The following is a 19,688-nucleotide window of genomic DNA, read 5'->3' as shown; positions in this document are numbered from 1 at the left end:
TTTACTGACATAGCATCAATGATTATTTTTTCTCCCCAATTTCGATCTCGTCTCATCGCTGCAACTCCACTAAGGGCTCGGGAGGTGACGGTCGAGTCATGCATCCTCAGAAACATGACCCGCCAAACCGGGCTCCTTTAACACCCCCCCGCTGAACCCGGAAGCCAGCCGCACCAATGTGTCGGTGGAAACATTGTTCAACTGACGACCGAGGTCAACCTGCAGGCACCCGGCTGGCCACAGGCAGTCGCTAGAGCGCGATCAGTCTAGTAAAGCCCCCCCAGCCAAACCCTCGTCTAACCCGGATGATGCTGGGCCAATTGTGCTCCGACCTATGGGACTCCCGATCACGGCCTGGTGTGATACGGCCCGGGTCTGTAGTGACGCCTCTAGCACTGTAATGCAGTGCCTTAGACCGCTGCGCCACTTGGGAGACCAACTGTCATAGAATCTTACTTTAATATATTTTAATGTTTGCTATTTATTGTTTAAATGACATTGTGTTTAGATGCCACCTGTGGCTTGAGTGTAAAAATGCACACGCTGCTCAGTGTAGTTATAATGTTCAGTGTGGGAATTAGGCTATGTGTCTGAGTCGTGTGTTTGGAAGGTCTCGTCTGACCTCTCTGACCGAACAGCGCTAGAGAATTAGGAGGTGACGTACAGGTACATCACGATGGGATGCCCAAAGTTTCCTTTACATGAGATCATGCATGCTCAGTGATACTATGCTTGCTTAGTAACAGAAATACAGAATGTACAGTTTTTTAGTCTCACTTTTTCAGTTGAAATTTCATGGAAGTCAGCATGATTACCTGGTGTTCAATACAATAGTGTGGTTCAGTACAAGTAGTACCTTATGATGAATGTGATTACTTTTACAGACGTAGCAATTAAGATTATAACTGCTGATTTGACGCGGATAAAATATAATTGTCTCAATGTGCCAAATTGGAATAACGCCGGCACCGTGGATATGTTGGACAACACATTAAGAACACCTTCCTAATATTGAGTTGCTTCCCAGAGTTGTTAAGTTGGCTGGATGTCCAATGGGTGGTGGACCATTCTTGATACACGTGGGAAACTGTTGAGCGTGAAAAACCCAGCAGCGTTGCAGTTCTTGACCCAAACCGGTGAGCCTGGCACCTACTACTATACCCTGTTCAAAGGCACTTAAATATTTTGTCTTTCCCATTCAACCTCTGAAAGGCACACATACACAATCCATGTCTCAGGTGTCTCAAGGCATAAAAATCCTTCTTTAACCCGTCTCCTCCCCTTCATCTACATTCATTGAAGTGGATTTAGCAAGTGACATCAATAAGGGATAATAGCTTTCACCTGGATTCACCTGGTAAGTCTATGTCATGGAAAGAGCAGGTGTTAATGCTTTACACACTCCATATATAATATTGATTGGGCTCATGGCCCTCACCCCAAAAAACAAATAAATTCACTAATTTAGTGTGGCATGTATATGAAAATGAAATGATACATTCCTTGGAACAGTTCTTGTTTTGTATTGCACAATAGAACATCTATTAAAAAGAGTAGAGACTGATAACGCAGCTGGTAAGGCTGTGGATAATGCTGTGTGTGTCTACTGGTTATTAGGAGTGGAGTCAGTCTGTCTCTGGATTAATACCGTCTTTAATCTGATTGAAATACCTTCGCAACAGGAAGTCAGTCTCTGTCACGCGGGCAGATAACAGGGGATTACATATGGAATATTATTCTATATCCTATCCAAACCGACTTGACACACCTGCCCCTGGCAGATGTAGACATAAGTGTGTGTTTGTGTTTCCCCCCTTTTGTGCTTATGTCACCCGTTTGTGTCTGGGTCAATTTGGTTCACCATAATAATACAATTAATAGGTATTTTTAACGGAGGGATGCAGAAGTTGTAGAGGAGCTTTCATCAAACTTGCATTTACATACAGTTGTGCACTTATATATTGGTTCCCTTGCACTTTACAATGAAGTGCAATGGGGCAGAATATTCTGTTTTCTCCTTTCAAAACTGGTTGAATGGCTGTTTTCACAATACAGGCAATTTACCGCAGTTGAGAAATTACCAGGAAAATGAGAATCACCTGCCCCCAACCAAATTAATTTGAAATCTGATTGATTAAGTCCTGGGCATTTTTTGACTTCGGTGTGAAAAATATCAATTTCAATTTATTATTATTTTCTCAATTTCAACATATTTTATAAGAAATAGTGAATCGTGAAAGGGCTGCAATATATTAAAGCACAACGGTAGTTATTTTAAGTACCTCTGTGCACTGTGTTGACAGTGGCCTCACCCAGTCTGCCTTTGTCTGTTGCTGGAAATTGAGCTCTAGCTGAATAGACCTACGTTGTTCAGTTTGTTTCTTTCTGAAAAGCTGAACTCCTTTCATGCCCTGCACCCATCACAATTAACTAAACTCATCAAAGTGCTTTTGATTACTGAACACAGCAATTACTGAGGCATTAGGGCCCACTTCGAACATTCCCTAAACTTAACCATTTAACCTAACTCCTAAACCTATCGTTAACTCTATCCTTAACCCTATCCCTAACCCTATCCTTAACCCCTAACCCTAAGCCCTAGCCTCGCTAACGTCAACCTCCTACCTAACGTTAGCCACCTAGCTAACATTAGCCACAGCAAATTGGAATTGGTAACGTTGCATATTCGTAACATATTGTACGAATTGTAATTCGTAATACATTGATGATAGACATCCAAAAATGAATACCCATGGTTGAGTCATAGCATAACAGATGATGATATTTTTGGTCACACACACCAGATATTAATTCAGTTGGAATATTATGTTCCCTAGACTAACGGTTATTGTTTGCAATTATCACCACTTAGATAGACGGCAATGGAGGTCGGAGACCTTTAATGCACATGTGACTCAAGGTGATGTGATGTCGCAATGATGTGAAAATATGTCAGGAGGCTTAGCACTTCACCCACATTCTTACATACACTCATACACACACATGCACATATTTTCTTCTACACATACTAACTTACACTAATTTACATGTAGGCTCACACCATACTCACTGGCGTCCGGTAGCGGAATGGTCAAAGCCTGAGCCGAGGCTCTCACGCTCGTGGTATCCCTCTCCTATTCTGTCTGTTCCAGCCCCTCGGTTTCAGACACATATTTCCCCCTGTGGCAGAACTTTCTCCCAGGGTCAAACAATCAAGAGCAGTGACTACAGCATTAAACACTCCAGTCCCGCTTCTCCCACCACCACCGGTTGAGCCTTGTTCCCCAAGCGTGGGAGCGTTGCAGAAAGAGAGAGAGAGAGGGAGAGAAAGAGGGAGGTGTGTGTGTTGGAAGAGAGCATTAAGAGCTCCTGCGTAGAGCACAGACTGGGGGCTTAGCTGGCATTTCCAGGACAGGATAGCCATTCAGTACAGCAGTTAAGAGAGAGGGAGGTTAAACCGAGAACAACGCTGGCTGTGCTGCTAATGCCAATGACACCAAACCAGCCTAGGGGTGTCAGTAGAGCTCTCCCACCAAGCCCCCGTATCACTCTCACTAGTCACTAGTCACTATGAGCCCCCAGATGGGTAGCGTCTGACGGATCACTCGGTGTGCTGAAGAATCATCATGACACCCCATTAGTGTTGTGAATCCATGCAGGAAGAGAGGCCTTGGTTTCCCTTCCAACTACAGAGGCTCTGTTAATGGCAACACATTGCAACACCACCAGTTAGGATTAAACCGACAAACGTGACGCCATTCTGTAGTAGTATGGATTTTGGTGTTGGAATAAAATGATTAATCAGACGAGGAAAAAGAACATTTAAAAAATACAGTAAAGCAATTATTGCAGCATGTTTTCTATCAACCCCAAACAGTACTATATAGCTTACCTTGGTAGTGTTTACTTGGTATTGATATCTATTCTGCTGTTGAATAAATGATAGTACAGTCACAATCACTTCTCATCAGTGAACAGTACAGCAGCCCTTTTCTAAAGCCAGATGCCTCCCTCTTTGTCTCCCTCTTTTTTTAGAGGCCTTTAGGTAACTCGCACCATGCAATTCCTTAATTACTTTTGACAAGGTTTTAAACCGCTTGGCACACACACACTCTCTCGCTCTCGCTCACTTTCTCTCTCTCTCTCTCTCTCTCTCTCTCTCTCTCTCTCTCTCTCTCTCTCTCTCTCTCTCTCTCTCTCTCTTTCTCGCTCTCCCTCTCTTTTCTTTACAAATCTGCTTTCCCCATCTCTATAAGAAAACCTATAGGCAATGGCAGCAGTTGCCTGTGAGGTGCTGCACATTTTCTCCTGCGCTAACATTTAATTCTGCTTTACCGGTATATCAGCAGGGCTCCTGCCTTGTTGCAGCAGGTTAATTGGCTTAGGGTCTCTTACCGCTGTGCTGATTAACAGTTATTGTGGCTTAGACACGTATCCATCAGAAGCAGTGCGCGGGTAAAATCAGAGAGAAAGCCAATCCAGAAAAAAATGTGTTGTAATAATTGCGTTATTTGCTTTAAAAAGCTATTAGTTCATATACCTTGACATTAAAAAGCCGAGACATTAAGAAGACAAAGAGGCAGAATGAATTCAACCACACATTTGTTTCATTACAAAGCCGGAGAACAACATCTGTCTGGTGAAGCCCACAAAACACATTGCTTGTAACAAACTGCATTTGAGCTACAGCATGGTCATGCAAGGTAATGTTTCCAACATTTTTGTACTACTAAACAACTATTGATTTACAACTATTGATTTAGAACCATTGATTTACCGCAAGTCGCAAAGAAAACAGGAGCTGCCTCCACTATTCCAGCACCATTTCAACTTCAACCTTCCAACATAATCTAATCACCTACAGTGCATTCGGAAAGTATTCAGACCCCTTGACTTTTTCCACATTTTGTTTCATTACAGCCTTATTCTAAAATGGATTAAATTGTTATTTTTCCTCATCAAGGAATACCCCATAATGACAAAGCAAAACAAGATTTTTTACATTTTTGCACCTCGTCTCAATAAAAAACAAGCAACTGAAATATCACATTTACATAAGTGTTCATACCCTTTACTCAGTACTTTGTTGAAGCACCTTTAGCAGCGATTACAGCCTCGAGTCTTCTTGGGTATGACCCTACAAACTTGGCACACCTGTATTTGGGGAGTTTCTTCCATTCTTCTCTGCAGATGCTCTCAAGCTCTGTCAGGTTGGATGGGGAGTGTCGCTGCACAGCTATTTTCAGATCTCTCCAGAGATGTTCGATCATGTTCAAGTCCGGGCTCTGGCTGGGCCACTCGAGGACATTCAGAGACTTGTTCCGAAGCCACTCCTGCGTTGTCTTGGCTGTGTGCTTAGGGTCATTGTCCCGTTGGAAGGTAAACCTTCACCCCAGTCTGAGGTCCTGAGCGCTCTGGAGCAGGTTTTCATCAAGTATCTCTCTGTACTTTGATCATCTTTCCCTCGATCCTGACTAGTCTCCCAGTCCCTGTTGCTGAAAGACCCACAGCATGATGCTGCCACCACCATGCTTCACCATAGGGATAGGGCCAGGTTCCCTCCAGGCGTCATGCTTGGCATTCAGGCCAAAGAGTTCGATCTTGTTTCATCAGACCAGAGAATCTTGTTTCTCATGGTCTGAGAGTCCTTTTGGCAAACTCCAAGCAGGCTGTCATGTGCATTTTACTGAGGAATGGCTTCCGTCTGGCCACTCTTCCATAAAGGCCTGATTGGTGGAGTGCTGCAGAGGTGGTTGTCCTTCTGGAATGTTCTCCCATTCCCACCAAGGAACTCTGGAGCTCTGTCAGAGTGACTATCAGGTTCTTGGTAACCTCGGTAACCTCCCTGACCAAGGCCCTTCTCCCCAAATTGCTCAGTTTGGCCAGGCATCCAGCTCTAGGAAGAATCATTGGGAATCTTCAATGCTGCAGAAATGTACCTCAACATCCTGTCTCTACCGACAATTCCTTTGACCTCATGGCTTGGTTTTTGCTCTGACATGCACTGTCAACGGTGAGACCTTATATAGACAGGTGTGTGCCTTTCCAAATCATGTCCAATCAATTAAATTTACCAGAGGTGGACTCCAATGAAGTTGTAGAAACATCTCAAGGATGATCAATGGAAACAGGATGCACCTGAACTCAATTTCGAGTCTCATAGCAAAGGGTCTGAATACTTAAGTAAATAAGTTATTTCTGTTTTTATTTTGAATACATTTGCAAAAAAATCTAAAAACCTGATTTTGCTTTGTCATTATGGGGTTTTGTGTGTAAATTTTAAAATAAGGCTGTAACGTACGAAAATGTGGAAAAAGTCAAGGGGTCTGAATGCTTTCTGAATGCACTGTATGATTAGTCTAATACATTGACAACTAAAACATTCCAAAAACTATTTAGTCCTGTCAACGAAGGCTAAACATGATAGTTGTATTTATTTCTGTGTGTGTGTGTGTGCTTGCATGCGTGCAAGTAGAAAAAACATGTTGACAATGCCATCCTCCTCTTTCATGTTGCCTATACGGCCTATGACTCTGTCATACAGTACACACTTTTAGTTGTTGTTGTTGTCGTAGGCAACCTGGCTAAAATACTTGCTCACTAGCCTAACTTCCTTTCATGGGCAACGATACGCCAGCGAGCTAGTTAACATTAGTATACTGCTGTACATCTAGCTACATGTTGAACTTTTATTCTTTCAGATTAGGGGCACAATGTATGAATTTATGGTTGGATCAGAATTGCCGTTATAATCACTGGCCAGTACGGAGAATTAAGAAAAATCACCAAGTCCATGTCCCTATCACCATCATGGCTAATTTAGGAAAGGAACGATTTTAGCTAGCTAGCCACCGGAGGACAACAACACAACGAGATGCAACAATTCAAACTTTTTTTCTGCCAATAATGACCTTTGGCTTGTGATATGATTGGTCTGAAGCCAAATCCAAACTGGCTTCCCTTGACGCTTAATTTTGGTGCCCCTGGAGCATTCATAGTTTAGGTCAACGCTGATTGGCTCATATTTTATACTGTTTTTATCAACGGAGGTCAAATGCTTTCTGTCTTCTCTTGCATTCAATGCTACGGGCGGCAACAATATCATACTATTTCTGACCTGACAGCATCAGATATATACGCTACACATACTGGGACTGAGGGGCGCTGTTTTGTTTAGTCGGATCAAACACACTTGTGCACGCGCACACACACACACCCTCACACTGACAATGTATTGTGAAGTAATTTGTGAACCTATTGTGAGGTGGACCATAGGTGTAAAATACATTGGATTTGGAAGAAGTCATCAAATAACTGTTGCTTTGAAGGTGACATTTCAACTACAGAATTACGTCATCATGGTAAACAGATTTCAACATAGACACGCCTTGTACAAAATATGTTGAATTTGTACCTTTAAAACAACGTCAGATCTTTAAAAAAAAGATTACAAAATTAAAACGTCTGGGCAGTACCTCTTACTGGATAATTGATCTATCTAGAGCTACCCTTTGGTCTCCCATCCAGGGTTTTAACTCTGCAGCGGAGCTAAATCTGGGTCTTCCTTTCCTGTGCCGGTCCTCATGAGAGCCAGTTTCATCATAGCGCTTGATGGTTTTTGTGACTGCACTTGAAGAAACTTGAAAGTTCTTGAAATTTTCCGCATTGACTGACCTTCATGTCTTAAGGTAATGATGGACTGTCGTTTCTCTTTGCTTATTTGAGCTTTTCTTGCCATAATATGGACTTGGTATTTTATGTATTCTAGGTGAATGCCAAGAGTGTAGAAAAGCTGTCATCAATTTTTGAAGAATATAAAATATAAATATATTTGGATTTGTTTAACACTTTCTTGGTTACAGTATGAATCCATATGTGTTATTTCGTACTTTTGATGTCTTCACTATTATTCTACAATGTAGAAAATAGTAAAAATAAAGAAAAACGCTTGAATGAGTAGGTGTTTCCAAACAGTACTTTATATACTGAACAAAAACAAAAAATACACCATGTAAAGTGTTGGTCCCATGTTTCATGAGCTGAAATAAAATATTTCAGAATTTTTCAATGTGCAAAAAAGCTTATTGTTCTCAAATGTTGTGTAAAATTTGTTTATATCCCTGTTCGTGAAGATTTCTCCTTTGCCAAGATAACCTTTGTTTTCTATTCTTTTTTAAAACATTTTTTAATTAAGGTCTGACAGGTCTGGCATATCAAGAAACTGATTAAACAGTGTTATCATTACACAGGTGCACCTTGTGCTGGGGGGGACAATAAAAGGCCACTCTAAAATGTGCAGTTTAGTCACACAACACAATGCCACAGATGTCTCAAGTTTTGAGGGAGCTTGCAATTGTCATGCTGACTGCAGGAATGTCCTCCAGAGCTGTTGCCAGATAATTCAATGTTAATTTCTCTACCATAAGCTGTCTCCAACATCATTTGAAAGAATTTGGCAGTACGTCCAACCGCCATCATATCCGCAGACCACGTGTAACCAATCCAGCCCAGGACCCCCTCATCCGGCTTCTTCACCCGCGGGATCGTCTGAGACCAGCCTCCCGGATAGCTGATGAAACTGAGGAGTATTTCTGTCTGTAATAAAGCCCTTTTGTTGGGAGAAACTCATTCTGATTGACTGGGCCTGGCTCCCCAGTGGGTGGGCCTATGCCCTCCCAAGCCCATCCATGGCTGCGCTCCTGCCCAGTCATGTGAAATCCATAGATTAGGGCCTAATCTATTTATTTTAATTGACTGATTTCCTTATTTGAACTGTAACTCAGTAAAATCGTTGAAATTGTTGTATGTTGCGTTTATATTTTTGTTTAGCATAAATCCTTTGGGACATATCAGTAAGCCCCATTGGACTCTTTAAAAGCTGCAGTGTTCCTCTTTTTCACCTGAGGGTGACAGTGTTGTGGAGGCAGTGAATGTATCCTCTCTGTGTGGGAGCTGACAATGTCAACTTTGTCAGAGGCATTGTGTGGAAGGCTCTGCAAATTGTTTTTGTTATCAGCATCTTTAACAGTTGTCTGAAGCAAGTGGCAGGCTATAGCCTCTGCATGCCCCACTACACAAACAACATAAAAGGAAGAGAAAGGTGATGCTTGACTGTAGTGACACCACCATTGCTCTAGTATAGTCCAGTACCAACCTCCTCATCATCCCACATACAGTAAAGCTCCGAATATTCACTACACCAACCACCATCCGCCCATGCCAAAGACCAACTGACAGCCCATGATGCACTGCCTTAGACGGGCGCTTTCGTTCTCCTCGCGTGCCTTCATTCAGTTACTTCAGTCCGTAGGCTAAAACCAAACCTCTCTCAACCCCAAACAAAAGGCCTTGTGACTCTGGCTGCGTGGCAACGTTTAACCCCACCCCCCCAAGGCATGGTCTTACTGGGATAAGGGCAAGAGCAAGGCTTGCCTTTTGCCTCTGCTCCAGTACATGTGCATGGATTTAAAGGCAAGCCTGGGGGGGGGGAATTGAAAGAAATTAATGACGCTTTGATGTTGTGGTGTATGTTTTTGATTGATTGCTGTGTGAATACAGAATAAGCATTGTGTAACATGTAATGACAATGACATACACATGTTTGTGTCCTGATCATGTCGTTTAATGAAGCCTTATATATCGGAGCTCCCACAGACCCCACAGTTTATTGTAACTTGTGCAATTTGAATAGTAATCCTGCTTTATTTTCACTCCTGAACCATGGAAGAATCTAGTTGAAAGACCTCGAAACACAAGTTGAAACTGTATATTTTGGTATAGAAAGAATAGTATCATCGGCTAGACGTTCTTTACCATTCGGCCATCAGATTCGCCATCCCTGCACTCTATACTCCTCTGTAAACTGGTAATCTCTGTATACCCCTCGCAAGACCCACTGGTTGATGCTTATTTATAAAACTCTCTTAGGCCTCACTCCCCCTTATCTGGGATATTTACTGCAGCCCTCATCCTCCACACCCGTTCTGCCAGTCACCTTCTGTTAAAGGTCCCCAAAGGACACACATCCCTGGGTCGCTCCTCTTTTCAGTTCACAGCAGCTAGTGACTGGAACGAGCTGCAACAAACACTCAAACTGGACAGTTTTATCTCAACCTCTTCATTCGAAGACTCAATCATGGACACTCTTACTGACAGTTGTGGCTACTTTTTGTGATATATTTTTGCCTCTACCTTTTTGACCGTTGTGCGGTTGACTGTGCCCAATAATGTTTGTACCATGTTTTGTGCTGCTACCATGTTGTGATGCTACCATGTTGTTGTTATGTTGTGTTGCTGCCTTACTATGTTGTTGTCTTAGGTCTCTCTTTATGTAGTGTTGTCACTCTTGTTTGATGTGTGTTTTGTCCTATATTTATATTGTATTTATTTATTTATTTTAATCCCAGTCCCCGTCCCCGCAGGAGGCCTTTTGCCTTTTGGTAGGCCGTCATTGTAAATAAGAATTTGTTCTTAACTGACTTGCCTAGTTAAATAAAGGTTAAATAAAAATCATCCTTTTGTCTGTCTATTTCAATTTAGACTTTATTTAACTAGGCAAGTCAGTTAAGAACAAATTCTTCTTATTTCCATTGACGGCCTAGGAACAGTGGGTTAACTGCCTTGTTCAGGGGCAGAACGACCGATTTTGACCTTGTTAGCTCGGGGATTCAATCTCGCAACCTTTCGGTTACTTGCCCAATACTCCAACCACTAGGCTCCTTGCCACCCCTAACCACTAGGCTACCTGCCGCCCCTAACCACTAGGCTTCCTGCCACCCCTAACCACAAGGCTACCTGCCGCCCCTAACCACTAGGCTACCTGCCGCCCCTAACCACTAGGCTACCTGCTGCCCCTAACCACTAGGCTTCCTGCCACCCCTAACCACGAGGCTACCTGCTGCCCCTAACCACGAGGCTACCTACCACCCCTAACCACTAGGCTTCCTGCCGCCCCTAACCACTAGGCTTCCTGCCACCCCTAACCACGAGGCTACCTGCCGCCCCTAACCACTAGGCTTCCTGCCGCCCCTAACCACGAGGCTACCTGCCGCCCCTAACCACTAGGGTACCTGCCGCCCCTAACCACTAGGCTACCTGCCGCCCCTAACCACTAGGCTACCTGCCGCCCCTAACCACTAGGCTACCTGCCGTCCCTACCCACTAGGCTACCTGCCGCCCCTAACCACTAGGGCTAACCACTAGGCTACCTGCCGCCCCTAACCACTAGGCTACCTGCCGCCCCTAACCACTAGGCTACCTGCCGAACCCTAACCACTAGGCTACCTGCCGCCCCTAACCACTAGGCTACCTGCCGTCCCTAACCACTAGGCTACCTGCCGCCCCTAACCACTAGGCTACCTGCCGCCCCTAACCACTAGGCTACCTGCCGACCCTAACCACTAGGCTACCTGCCGTCCCTAACCACTAGGCTAGCTGCCGCCCCTAACCACTAGGCTACCTGCCGACCCCTAACCACAAGGCTACCTGTCGCCCCTAAATTAGTCGTATGTACGGGATACACATGGTATACAACTGTCCAACGAAGTACTTACTTGCAGGTTCCTTCTCGACAATGCAACAACAATAAGAAATAATAAAAGTTAAGAATACGAACATAAAGTAAATGGCTCAGTAGAATATAATAAACATTTTAGCATAAGTATAATACAGGAAGGCACAATTTACAGTTCAATATTTACACGTGTTTTGGGGAAGTGGAATTGGGGAGCAAGTGTTTAAATTGTGCACTATGATGTGTGTGTCACATGAATACACTGACTGTACAAAACATTAAGAACACCTGTTCTTTTCAATTGAGACATGAACTGTGTATGTGTGCCCTTCAGAGGGGGAATGTGCAAGACAAAATAGTTGTGCCTTTGAACGGGGTATGGTAGTAGGTGCTAGGCACACTGATTTGTGTCAGGAACTGCAATGCTGCAGGGTTTTTCATGCTCAACAGTTTCCTGTGTGTATCAGGAATGGTCCACCACCCAAAGGACATCCAGCCAACTTGACACAACTGTGGGAAGCATTGGAGTCAACATACACCAGTTCCCTGTGGAACGCTTTCGACACCTGTAGAGTTCATGCTGTTCTGAGGGCAAAAGGGGAGGGTGCAACTCAATACTAGGAAGGTGTTCCTAACGTTTGGTATACTCTCTCTCTGTGTGTGTGTGTGTGTGTGTGTGTGTGTGTGTGTGTGTGTGTGTGTGTGTGTGTGTGTGTGTGTGTGTGTGTGTGTGTGTGTGTGTGTGTGTGTGTGTGTGTGTGTGTGTGTGTGTGTGTGTACGCGCGCGCTAAGGTGCAGAGAGTCAGTGCAGGTGATCAGTTCAAGGTTTCAACAGACTGATGGTTTGTATATAGAAACTGTATCTGAGTCTGTTGGTATCAGACCTCATGCTCTGATACCATATGCCCAACGGTAAGGGAGTGAGCAGGTTGTGGCTAGTGTGTGTGGGGTCCTTGATGATGCTGCGGGCCTTCTCCAGGGACAGTTTTGATTAGATGTCCTGGATAGGTGGGTGCACGGTCCCAGGGATGTACTGAGCCACCACCCGCTGGAGGGCCTTGCGGTCATTGACAGAGCAATTCCCATACCAGGCCGTGGTGCAACTGTTCAGGACGCTCTCGATGGTGCAGCGGTAGTATTTGGAGAGGCCCTGGGATGGCATGCCGGATTTCTTCAGCTGCCTTAGGAAGTAGAGCCTACCTGTCACTCCCTCTTGACAAGAGTGGTGATGTTGTTGGTCCATGTGATGTGGACGCAGATGAACTTAAAACTGATGGTTATCAGACCTACAACCGAGGTGTAGACAAAAAACTCTGCCACTCCTTTCGTCTGTCTGTCCTCGTTTCTGTCCGTCGGTCTGTCTAAAATGTGTTTCCTAACTCCTCATGCTGGTTATATGAGGCAGTCAGGCACTCTGGTGGAACAAATAGTAAAGCTGTTAATAAAAGTATCAGACCTGTCACAATCAGGGTAATTTCGATACGAAAAACAAAATACTTAATTCTACCACAACAAAAATAATAACCTTAATCATGCCTTCTAGCCACCAAGAAATAGGAAACCGAAAGAAAGCTACTGTCACGGTGGAGGAGTTTCTGGTCGCCGTAGGAGAGAACGTAGGAAACGAGAATGTTGCTTATGCATCCCGGATGAATAAAGCGGTGGTGGTATTTCTTAAAGTAGAGTGTCTTGTAGATCGTATGGTTGAGCATGGTGTACTTCTTAAAGGATTGTTTATTCAAGTTACGCCGCTTTTTCTCCGTCAACAAGGGTAACGATTTAAAATGTACCGCCGTTTATTCCAAATGAGCTATTGGAGCGCGAGTTATTGCGCTTTGGGAAGTTCGCCAGTTCAATTAAGGTTGTCCCGTTGGGTTGCAAACACCCGGCGTTGAAACAGGTTATGTCATTTCGGCGACAGGTGTTTATGTTTTTGGACTCACCGGAGCAGACCTTAGAGTTATCGTTTAAAATCAAGTATGACAAGTATGACAGACTGTATATGGCTTATGCTAGTACGGGTAGTCAACGGTGTCTTGAGTGTGGGGATGTTGGTCATAAGTGACATGCTTGCCCGAAAAGGGAGAAGGCCGAGGGAGGGGCGCAGGTGGTCCTCTTAACGCCTGGGCCCACTGATGTAGGGAGAGTTGGGCCGACAGCGGTAGAGCAGCCACAAGCACCTGTTGCTGAGGAACAAGTTATCCGTGTTGAGGGCACGGAGTTGCAACTTGTATTAGAGGGAAATGTTATGCAGCAGAAAAATATTGTTGTAGAAGGTAAGGATGTATCTGAAGAGCCAGTTCCGCAGACTGGTGAGCAGGTGCCCAGTACGAGTGCTGGGGTAAAGGAGGAGGTTCATGTGGAGCTAGGCTCCCAGGGAGTGGAGGAGATGCCCACTACGAGTAATGGGGTACAGGAGGGGGTTCATGTGGAGCTAGGCTCCCAGGTAGTGGAGGAGATGCCCACTATGAGCAATGGGGTACATGAGGGGGTTCATGTGGAGCTAGGCTCCCAGGGAGTGGAGGAGATGCCCACTACGAGTAATGGGGTACAGGAGGGGGTTCATGTGGAGCCAGACTCCCAGGTAGTGGAGGAGATGCCCACTATGAGTAATGGGGTACAGGAGGGGGTTCATGTGGAGCTAGGCTCCCAGGTAGTGGAGGAGATGCCCACTATGAGCAATGGGGTACATGAGGGGGTTCATGTGGAGCTAGGCTCCCAGGTAGTGGAGGAGATGCCCACTACGAGTAATGGGGTACAGAAGGGGGTTCATGTGGAGCCAGACTCCCAGGTAGTGGAGGAGATGCCCACTACAACTGCTGGGGTTCATGTGGAGCTAGGCTCCCAGGTAGTGGAGGAGATGCCCACTACGACTGCTGGGGTTCATGTGGAGCTAGGCTCCCAGGTAGTGGAGGAGATGCCCACTACGACTGCTGGGGTTCATGTGGAGCTAGGCTCCCAGGTAGTGGAGGAGATGCCCACTACGACTGCTGGGGTTCATGTGGAGCTAGGCTCCCAGGGAGTGGAGGAGATGCCCACTACGACTGCTGGGGTTCATGTGGAGCTAGGCTCCCAGGGAGTGGAGGAGATGCCCACTACGACTGCTGGGGTTCATGTGGAGCTAGGCTCCCAGGGAGTGGAGGAGATGCCCACTACGACTGCTGGGGTTCATGTGGAGCTAGGCTCCCAGGGAGTGGAGGAGATGCCCACTACGACTGCTGGGGTTCATGTGGAGCTAGGCTCCCAGGTAGTGGAGGAGATGCCCACTACGAGTAATGAGGTTCAGGTGGGGCAAGTCTCCCAGGTAGTGGAGGAGATGCTTGGTACGAGTAATGGGGTGCAAGTGGGGAGTGTTGAAAGGGATGTGGTAGAGGGGAGTCAGTTGTTTGTGGCCTCAGCTGATGAGGAACAGGAGAAAGATATCTCTTTTGATATGATAGCAGCTGGTGAGGACTCAATTTACGATCTAGAGGAGGTAAATGGGTTTCTGGATCAGACTTTTGGGAAATATGTCAAATTGGCAGATTATTTTGATGTTGATACGTTTGTGAGGTCAGCTGGGATGTTACAGAAGACGGTGGGGTTAGACCAATTGAGTGAGAAGAAGCGGTTTTCCTTGAGGAAATTTGTTACTGCTGTTGCAGCAGCAAAAGGTGGTGGGAAACGTGGTCAGGTTAATAAGAGAAGATTAAAACAATGATGATGATCATGCTTCATAGGGTGTATTTTTTCTCTTTGGTTTCTCTGTGGTTTCTTCTGCTTTTCTTTTCTCTTTTCTATATGGAGGTACTAAGGGTAGGTTCTCTCAAAATTAATGGGGATAGGGACAGGAATAAGAGGGCTTGGGTATTAGAAGTAATAAAACAGAAAAGGCTTAATGTAGGTTTCCTACAGGAGACACATAGTGATGAGAAAATGAGTTTGACTGGGGTATGTGGTGGGAGGGGCAGCATATACTCAGTCATGGTACTAATTTCAGTGCTGGGGTGAACATCTTGTTTTCCTCAGGTTTAGGGGTGACTGAGGTATCTACAACAGAGATTGTCAATGGTCGGGTTTTATTGGTCTAGGTGGATGTTATGTTTTTTTTATATACAGTATTTAAAAAATTGTTTATGCTCCTAATGAGGGTACAGAGCGTATTGCTGTATTTGATAAAATAAAGGAAGCCTTAAGACAGTGTGACCAAGAGGGGTGTATGGTTTTAGGGGGTGACAGGAACTGTACAGTGGATTTTACTGTTGATCGCGCCGCTGAAGAACCTCACCTGCGGTCAGCCACTTGCCTGTCTGGCCTATTAACTGAGTTTGAGCTTTCGGATGTGTGGAGAGTAAGGAATGCAAAAGTTAGGCAGTACACATGGCTAAAAGTTAATGAAGGTCATGTCAGTGCGGCAAGGTTAGACAGGTTGTATGTATCTGAGCAATACTGTAGTAGGGTTGGAAGGTGTGCCATTACTCCTGTGGGTTTCTCTGATCATCATATTGTTACTGTTGATATTCACTTGTCCTGTCCACGAAGGTCATCACCTTACTGGTATTTTAATGTTAAATTGTTACATGATGTCATGTTTTGTGAAAGGTTTTTGTTGTTTTGGGAAAAATGGAGGGTTACAAAAGGGACTTTTGAGTCCTTGAGACAATGGTGGGAGGTTGGGAAGGCCCAAATACAATTATTTTGTCAACAGTATAGTGCTCTGTCTCAAATTGAAGTTAAAGAGACTATCAAGGCCCTTGAACAGGACATCAAGTCTATTGAATTGAAGCTGCTCACTCAGAACGACCCTGGACTAGTCATGAACTTACAGGGCAAGAGACATGAACTGAGGTCGTTTCTGCATGAAAGAGTGAAGGGTGCCTTGATTAGGTCTCGTTTTGCTTCCCTCAAGGATATAGATGCTCCTAGCGCTTTAAAAAAAATCTATAGTCGACATTGCAACGTAAACAGATGGTCTGCCTTCGTCTCCCTGGTGGTAAGGTGACCACGGATGACAGTGAAATGCGTCAACATGCCGTGGATCTCTACTCGGCCCTCTATAAGGCGGAGGATTGTGATGCTCTGTCTACTGAACAGTTGTTAGACGGTCTTCCTCAATGGGGACCTGAGCAGAGAGTCGCATTGGACTCTGATATTACACTGTAAGAGCTGTCCACAGCAGTTATGCAGCTCTCAACAGGCCGAGCCCCTGGCATCGATGGTTTACCATCTGAGTTTTATAAGCACTTTTGAGGGTCTATTGGTGAGGACTTTTATGAAGTGGTGTGTGAATCTTTTCTTGAGGGTTCTCTTCCTGTATCCTGTCAACGTGCGGTGCTTTCACTGTTGCCAAAAAAGGGGATTTGGCTCTCATGAAAAATTGGAGACCCGTTGCTTTGCTGTATGCTGAATAGAAAATTGTTTCTAAATGTCTCTCAAACAGTTTGAAAGAGTATCTGGGATTGTTGGTCCACAAGGACCAGTCCAACTGTGTACCTGACCGCTCTATTGTTGACAACTTGTTTCTGATAAGAGATGTTTTAGACATTTGTAAACTGTCTTATGTAAATGTGGGTTTGCTTTCTTTGGATCAGGAGAAGGCTTTTGATCTTGTGGACCACCAGTACTTTTTTGTTGTTGTCTTGGATGAATTTACTGTATGCTGGGGCCTCGTATATGGTGACGGTGGGGGGTGGTTTGAGTTGCCCCATCCCTGTCCAAAGGGGCATCAGGCCGGGATGCCCAATTTCAGGGCAGTTATATAGTTTGGTGATTGAACCAATGCTTTGTTTTTTAAGAGCGAAGCATACTGGTTTCTCTGTGCCAGGTGTAATGGAGGGTCGCACGATTGCACTGTCTGCGTATGCAGATGATGTGACATTTTTTATTATAGGGGGTGAGGATGTTAAGGTCTCTCAAACGCTTTAAAGCTGTATGAGGGCGCCTCCTCAACTAGAGTCAATTGGGGAAAGAGTGAAGCGCTGTGGGCAGGTCAGCTTCAGACGGGGTCCGCTCCACGGTTACCAGGGGGGGTTCAGACTGGGTCCGCTCCACGGTTACCAGGGGGGGTTCAGACGGGGTCCGCTCCACGGTTACCAGGGGTGCTTCAGACGGGGTCCGCTCCACGGTTACCAGGGGCGCTTCAGACGGGGTCCGCTCCCACGGTTACCAGGGGGCTTCAGACGGGGGTCCGCTCCACAGTTACCAGGGGGTCCTTCCACAGTTACCAGGGGGTCCGGGGTCCACTCCACGGTTACCAGGGGGCTTCAGACGGGGTCCGCGGGGTCCACAGTTACCAGGGGGATTCAGACGGGGTCCGCTCCACAGTTACCAGGGCGGCTTCAGACGGGGTCCGCTCCACAGTTACCAGGGGGGCTTCAGATGGGGTCCGCTCCACGGTTACCAGGGGGCTTCAGACGGGGTCCGCTCCACAGTTACCAGGTGGGCCGACGGGGGTCCACTCCACAGTTACCAGGGGGCTTCAGACGGGGTCCGCTCCACGGTTACCGCGGGGGGTCTTCAGACGGGGTCCGCTCCACGGTTACCAGGGGGGCTTCAGACGGGGTCCGCTCCACTGTTACCAGGGGTTCTTCAGACGAGGTCCGCTCCACAGTTACCAGGGGGGACGGGGTTCAGACGGGGTCCACAGTTACCAGGGGGCCACGGTTCCACCGGGGGGTTCAGACGGGGTCCGCTCCACGGTTACCAGGGGGGCTTCAGACGGGGTCCGCTCCACGGTTACCAGGGGGGCTTCAGACGGGGTCCGCTCCACAGTTACCAGGGGGGCTTCAGACGGGGTCCACTCCACGGTTACCAGGGGGGGTTCAGACGGGGTCCGCTCCACAGTTACCAGGGGCGCTTCAGACGGGGTCCGCTCCACAGTTACCAGGGGGGCTTCAGACGGGGTCCGCTCCACGGTTACCAGGGGCTCTTCAGACGGGGTCCGCTCCACAGTTACCAGGGGGGCTTCAGACGGGGTCCGCTCCACGGTTACCAGGGGGGCTTCAGACGGGGTCCGCTCCACGGTTACCAGGGGGGTTCCGACGGGGTCCGCTCCACGGTTACCAGGGGGCTTCAGACGGGGTCCGCTCCACGGTTACCAGGGGGGCTTCAGACGGGGTCCGCTCCACGGTTACCAGGGGGGTTCCGACGGGGTCCGCTCCACGGTTACCAGGGGGGCTTCAGACGGGGTCCGCTCCACGGTTACCAGGGGCGCTTCAGTGGGGCAGAGACGGGATGAAGACTTTGTTTTTTTTCCTAGGCTCCGGTGTCTTTCAGAAAAAGAACTGGGAGGGTGTATTGGAGAAAGTGTGTGCCAGACTGTCAAGATGGAAATGGGTGCTGCCCCAGCTGTCTTATAGGGGAAGGGTCCTGGTAGCTAATAATCTTGCTGCCTCTACCCCGTGGCACAGACTAATGATTTTGCAGCCACCAAAGGGTCTGATACAAGAGCTTCAGAGGACCCTTGTCAATTTCTTCTGGTCTGTACAACACTGGATTTAAACTGCATGAGGGTGGGCAAGGCCTGGTGGACATTTCCTCTAGAATCATGGCTTTCCGGCTTCAAGCAGCCCAGCGATTGTTGTACAGAGACGGTTCTAGCTGGGTCGAAACAGCCTACACATTGATGAGGAGAGCGGGCTGTTTGGGCTTAGATAAGCCCCTTTTCCTCTTAAAGCTGGAGGGGGTTGATTTGCCTGCCTGACTACATTTTATGAGTCTGTTATGCAGGCTTGGAGAGTCCTTGTCAAGTCCCGTAAGGCCTGCACGCCACCAGGGATGTGGCTTTTTGAATAACCTCTTTTTCACAACACTGCCATTCAGTCCCGTGTTCTGGGTTCAGCTAGCCTACGTTCATGCCTGTTAGGAGTAGGGTGTACCAAGCTGGGTCATCTGATGCGGAGCAGGAGCAGATCGTTGGAGGAGCTGGGAGAAAGAGCGGGGATCCGATCATCTCGCCTACTGAGGAAGGTCGTCGCTGAGGTCTGCGACTCCTTGCCAGTGCTTCATCTTCAGTATATGACTGACACTTCCAATTCTGATCGGTGGAAGGAGGGTCTGGATTATGTGTTCCCTGCACTGATTGTTAGTGCTGCGATGGGGGCATTCGAGGAGGACGTGGGGATGCTGCTTTCCTTCGATACCCCGGAGCTAGGGGAGTTCAAGGAGGTGGGAAAGAAGGCCATGTACAGAATATGTG

The sequence above is a fragment of the Oncorhynchus masou genome, chromosome 27, assembly GCF_036934945.1.
Source record: "Oncorhynchus masou masou isolate Uvic2021 chromosome 27, UVic_Omas_1.1, whole genome shotgun sequence".
In the NCBI taxonomy this organism is placed as follows: domain Eukaryota; kingdom Metazoa; phylum Chordata; class Actinopteri; order Salmoniformes; family Salmonidae; genus Oncorhynchus; species Oncorhynchus masou.
The sequence above is the reverse complement of the archived record's forward strand: the minus strand, read 5'-3'. Positions refer to the sequence as shown.